The sequence below is a fragment of the Neofelis nebulosa genome, chromosome 14 (genome assembly GCF_028018385.1).
Source record: "Neofelis nebulosa isolate mNeoNeb1 chromosome 14, mNeoNeb1.pri, whole genome shotgun sequence".
Lineage (NCBI taxonomy): Eukaryota > Metazoa > Chordata > Mammalia > Carnivora > Felidae > Neofelis > Neofelis nebulosa.
In genome coordinates this window covers 47,286,630-47,292,629 of record NC_080795.1, presented here as the reverse complement: position 1 = coordinate 47,292,629, position 6,000 = coordinate 47,286,630, and the positions used below count along the sequence as shown (strand labels likewise).

Genomic DNA, 6,000 nt, shown 5'->3' with positions numbered 1-6,000 from the left:
AGAGTATACATGGAAATGCAAAGGAGGTACCATATGCAAAGCAATTTTAAAACAGAAGAACATCTGAGTTATACTAGCTGATTTCAAGGTGTGTTCTAAGTGTACAGCGATGATCAAAAGTGGTGTTGATGTAGATAGGTATATAGATCCTAGAAAAGACTAGAGAATTCAGAAATAGAAATATGCATGGCTATTTGGATTTTGGCAAAGAAGCCAAGGCAATTCAATGGGGAAAGAATAATAATCTTTTCCACAGGTGGGGCTGAAATAGTTGACTATCCATACGTAAAAGAAAAAAAAAGAAAAGAAAAATGAATGTCGACCCTTATCATACACTATAGATAAAAATTAACCCTGAATGGATCCTGTGACCTAAGGGTAAGAAAACCTTCAAAGCTTTTCGAAGAGAACACAGGAAAAATTTTAGTGACCTGGGTTGGGGAAAGATTTCTTACCTTGGACACATGAAACATGAACTACAGAAGAGAAGGTTAATAAATTAGACTTCACCAAAATGAACAACTTTGGTTCTTCAAAACACGTTGTTTAAAAATGAAAAGACAAGCCACAGAATGGGAGAAAATATGTGCGAATCATGTATCAGATAAAAGACTGTATCCAGAATATATATAAAGCAGTGTTACCACTCAATATAGTTCAGAAAAGGAACTACTCAATACAAAAAAAAAAAAAAAATGGGCAAAATATTTGAACAGACACTACACCAAAGAAGACACATAAATGGCCACTAAGCACATAAAAAGTGTTACCAGAAAAACAAATGACAATCAAAACTACAATAAGTTACTACTGCAAACACATTAGAATGGCTAAAATTTTAAAAGACACATAACACCAAATGGTGGTGAAGATGTGGGGTAACTGGCACTCTCATACATTGCTGGTGAGAATGTAAAATGATATCACCATTTTGGAAAAGATTTTTTATGGAGTTAAACGTACACCTGCCATATGGCCAGCACTCTCACCCTCAGGCACTTACATTGCAGAAGTGCAAATGTATGTCTGCCCAAAGACCTATATACAAATGCCTGTACTAGCTTTATTCATAATAGCCAAACACTGGAATTGAATGTCCATCGACTGGTGAACAAATATATTGCATAATATTCACAAAATAGAAAACTACTTAGCAATAAAAAGGAATGAACTATTTATTTTATTTTTACTTCAGGCTAATCAAGTGAGGCAGCGGACGGGGAGAAGAAAGAAAGAAACCTGTAACTGGTTGTGACAATTCATTATAAAGACCACTGTACTTGAACTGGCCGGGAAGAGACTCTTGATAATAGCAACAACGTGGGTGAATTTCAAAAGCATTACGCCAAGTCGGGGGGGGGGGGGGGAAAGAATAGAACACAAAGATTATAACACTGTATGTTCCTTGGGATCATGACCTGAGCCGAAGTCAGACGCTTAAACGACTGAGCCACTCAGGTGCCCCTCATGATTTATTTAAGTAACCGCTACACCCAGTGTGGGGCTCGAACTCACAACCCCAAGATCAAGACTCTCATGCTCTTCTGAGTGAGCCAGCCAGGCGCCCCCGGGGGGAAACTTTTTAAGGTGATTATGCTCAACATCTTTACCGCAGTGTTGGTTGCACAATTATATGTGTAAAACAAACCTCATCAAATTGAACACTTAAAATTGGTAAGTTTTTGTTGTATGTAAAGTATACCTTTCGTAAAAGTGACCTTGCCCCCAAATGAAGCATGTGTCATCTCCAGTCCACAGCTGAAGAAACTGAGGCATATAGAAGGTAAGGAACATGCCTAAGTCACAGAACTAGCCGGTAGTGGGGCTGGGATTCAAACACAGGTGTCCATTTGAGTCCGTAGCTCATCTTTTTTCTTCTGTGTTTCGCTTCCTCCCTTGCTATTCATTGTATAAATAATTATTAAAGGATTGTATTAAAAGCACTTAAAAACTAGCAGAACAGGACCTGTATTATGAAGGCCCCTTGCCCAAGAATGTCTGGTAGTCTTCCCCTTGTGATTCTTACTTCGAAACCCTACCCTCACCTGGCTTCGTTTGGAGGCAGTACACCCGCACAGGGCGTGTGTGTCCTCCCTCTGGGACTGTCGGGTTTCTCGAAGGCGCTGCCGTGCCCACACTGCCTGCCTCGCCCTCCACCTTCTCCTCAAATCCAAGTCTTAGCTTCCCTTACCCCAGCCTCGAATTCACCCCATCCCATGTTCAGCATTTACACTTGTGTTTACCAGCTCCACGTGTTTGTTCTTATTTATCTTGTTCTTTCACCTGCAGGCCTATGGAGTCCCTAACTAAGCCAGAAGCGTCGTGGAACGCTGCTGATTGGGTCTGGGTGTCCCCGACTCCCACCTCACATTGCCCGAGACGACGACATCTTTGACACGCCTAGAGCTCCACTTTGGACCTTCCAAGCTCAATTTGGTTCAGGTGAGCCAACCTTTATTAGGTGTCCACTGGGTCTCAGGCCTGTGAAGCTGCCATTACCCATCAGCGCCGTGCGCGTGGTAACAGGAATGCGAGTAAGGCCCAGGCCACGACAGCAGACGGCGCCGTCTCCAGGGTGAGCGGGGGCGTGCTAGAGGGTAGTGTGGGGAGGGAGCTGTCTTCACAGAAGAGGTGACCCCTGTGTTGGGTTTGAGTGATGGAGAGGAGATGTACAAATTCCTGGGAATATCCGCCCAAAACCATGGAAGCACGCGTGAGTGCGCGTTTCTAGCAGAGGCTGGTACTATTGGGTACAGAGGCAAAGGGAGAGGGCAGGAGCTGAGGGCCAGAAGGTAGCAGGAGCCACACAAGGGCAGGCTCCTGATGCAAGAATCGGGAGCCAGGTGGGGTGCCCGGGTGGCTCAGTCAGTTAAGCGTCCAACTCCTGGTTTCGGCTCAGGTCATGATCTCAAGTTTTTGAGTTCGAGCCCTGCATTGGGTTCTGTGCTGACAACCTGGAGCCTGCTTGGGATTCTCTGCCCTCCTTTTTCTCTCTGCCCCTCCCCGGCTCCATTTATTTCAGTTATAAATAAACTTAATAAAAAATATAAAAATAAAGGAATCAGGAGGCAGGTGTGCTGTTACCAAAGAGGGGCAGACTCTGGCCCAAGTACAGGATGCAAAGTGATAAAGGGAGCATGTATGAGCTTTGACTCTGTGTTAGGCACTTGTAATCACTTGACGTGTGTTAGGTCACTAAGCCTCACAATCCTATCAGGTAGTAAGACCGTTGTTAGGCTCATTTTACAGATGAGAAAACAGAGGCCTAGAGAGGGTAAGTAATATGCCCACAATTTTTTTTAAATTTTGTTTTTTTAACATTTATTCATCTTTGAGAGACAGAGAGAGACAGAGAGAGAGAGAGTGTGAGTGGGGGAGGAACAGAGAGAGAGAGGGAGACACAGAATCTGAAGCAGGCTCCAGGCTCTGAGCTGTCGGCACAGGGCCGGATGCGGGACCTGAACTCACTGGCTGCGAGATCATGACCTGAGCTGAAGTCAGACGCTTAACCGACTGAGCCACCCAGGTGCGCCCACAATTTGTTTTTAAGATGCGAACCCGGGAAGCCTGACTCAAGAGCCCAACTTTAACCACTTTGCTACTCTTGTCCCAGAAATACTGGAAGGACTTCAGTTATTTATTTATTATTTATCTTTTATTTTTTTAAAGCTCATGTATGTGTTTTGAAAGAGACAGAGACAATGGCAGGAGAGGGGGAGAGAGAGAGAGGGAGAGAGAGAATCCCGAGCAGGCTCCGTGCTGTCAGTGCGGAGCCCGACGTGGGGCTTGAACTCACAAAACCATGAGATCGTGACCTGAGCTGAAACCAAGAGTCAGACGCTTAACCGACTGAGCCACCCAGGCGCCCCAGGACTTCAGTTTTCTAAATGCCTCCAAATAGCAGTAGGCCGATCAGAGGGAGCAACGAGAGTGTAGGCAAAGTTTTAAAGAAGGGAAATAAACCAGTCTCAAAATACCAAGGCTGGAGGTATTCTCCCCCCCCCGCCGCCCCGAAAAATAGCAAGATATTTGTAGACCTCTTAGTATCTGGAATAGAGGGTTATCATCTGTAGAAGACTGTAATTTACAAACATCATAAAGTAGAAATTCGTTGATGACCCTGTAAGGCAATGCTGCTCAGATTATGCCTTCCGAGCTGGGTTTCAAGCGTGTCTGGAGGGAGGTGGCATCTTCCTGGGCCACAGCTGCCTTTTCTCCCAGAGAGGACCCAGCGGTCTCCCCTGTGCCTGTACCCAGATGTTCAGGACACAGAGGGGACACCCATGAGACCCAACACCCAGGCTCAGAACGTATGTGAGTCACAGCATTCCTTTTGACCACTGGCATCTTCAAGGTCGTAATTAACATCCTGTTGCTCATGAACAAAGTCCAGATTCCTCAGTTTGGCCTTCGCGGTCACCCACAACTACCTTTCCCAGTTCACCGGTCCCCACCTAGCCCCACGTATCTCTCCTCCAGCCCACACGACCCACTCTCCTAAATTTAGACCAGACTTGTGTATTCCTAGGTCTGGGTCTACATTCCCACTGTTGCCTTGGCCTGGTCACACCCCCTCGTCTCCCTCTCAGCTGTCCCGTCAAACAAAATCCGACCCATCTCTCCGGCCTCAGGTCAAGGACAACCTGGTCATGCCCATGAGAGGCAGCCTCTCCTGAGGGGGTTAGTGCCTACTGGCAACATGCCTCGTTCCCAGGACTGGGTCATGCACAGGCTTGCATGCCCCCCAGGGACCAGGACTGGCCCTGACATAGACTGGGCACTCGTTAAATATTCGCTGAATGACTGCCGGGTTTACTTATTTTTTCATTTCCTCCAATTCCTGAGAACCTTCAATTCCAGAAATCTCAAATGAGTATCTGTCACTTATTGAAAAGACTCACAGAAGAGGGATTTCAGAGCTTCTCTCCATGACTTGGTCTAGAATATGGTATCTCACTGTTGGGAAGGTCATCCTGCTGTTTAATTCAGCTTCTCCAGCCACACCGTAGGCTGATTTTTGTTGTTCTTGTTCTTGTTATCACCTCTGTACTTTGGAGAACAGCTGGTGCCCATATTTGGCATAACAATTTTCGGTAGACCTTAGAATTCTGTCACATGATCTGCTATCACACAAGGTAGCGTGATGTCCCTGAATAGAACCCCGTAACGTGGAAGCCTCCATAAGGCATGACGAGCGCACACGCATCATAGTCCTGTTTTTCTCTAATCAAGGCCTCCTGTGCATTTGAAGGTTCTATGAAATTAACTTTCTCCTTCTAGGTTAAATAATCTCTGTTCCCCCCAGAGATTATTTCTGGCCTTATCCAATGTTTTCAAGGTGAAATAGAAATAAATATTCTTGTAAGGGTCTAAGGAAACTTCTAACTATATTAAATCCTGTGTGTATCTGTATGGTGTGTGTGTGTGTGTGTGTGTGTGTGTGTGTGTGTGTGAGTGAGAGAGGGGTGTGTATGTGGGGTGTGTGTGTTTGTGATGGGTGTGTATGTGGGGTGTGTGTGTGTGTGTGTGAGGGGTGTGTATATGGGGGGGTGTGGGTGTAAGTGAGGGGTGTGTATGTGTCTGTGTGTCTGTCTGTCTGCCTGAGGGAGACTGAGAGATTATTGAGCTGTCCTTCTAAAGATCAGGTTATGGTATAAAAATACTAAACTAGGGGCGCCTGGGTGGCTCAGTCGGTTAAGCGTCCGACTTCAGCTCAGGTCACGATCTCGCGGTCCGTGGGTTTGAGCCCTGCGTCGGGCTCTGGGCTGATGGCTCGGAGCCTGGAGCCTGCTTCCGATTCTGTGTCTCCCTCTCTCTCTGCCCCTCCCCCGTTCATGCTCTGTCTCTCTCTGTCTCAAAAAAAAAAAAAAAAAAAAAAAAATACTAAACTAGTCTGAAGTTTACCGAACATGCGGTAAGCATTTGGAAACCCGCTTAAGTACTTGGAATCTTCTAACAGCTGGGCCCTCTGTCATTTTAGCTCCAGGAAATTGATCAAAG

The 6,000-nt window shown here is 45.9% G+C and overlaps 1 long non-coding RNA gene across 5 annotated transcripts in view; it reads left to right on the top strand.

Annotated features, from left to right (window-relative positions):
- Positions 1 to 1,926: 1,926 nt before the first annotated feature.
- Positions 1,927 to 6,000, top strand: part of LOC131494384 (uncharacterized) — an 86,474-nt gene continuing 82,400 nt past the window's right edge. For 2 of the 5 annotated variants that reach the window (XR_009253363.1, XR_009253365.1), the window contains exon 1: positions 1,927 to 2,442. This is a non-coding gene — a long non-coding RNA (uncharacterized LOC131494384). The remainder of the gene's footprint in view (positions 2,443 to 6,000) is intronic. The other 3 variants (XR_009253364.1, XR_009253366.1, XR_009253368.1) reach the window with 2 other exon arrangements.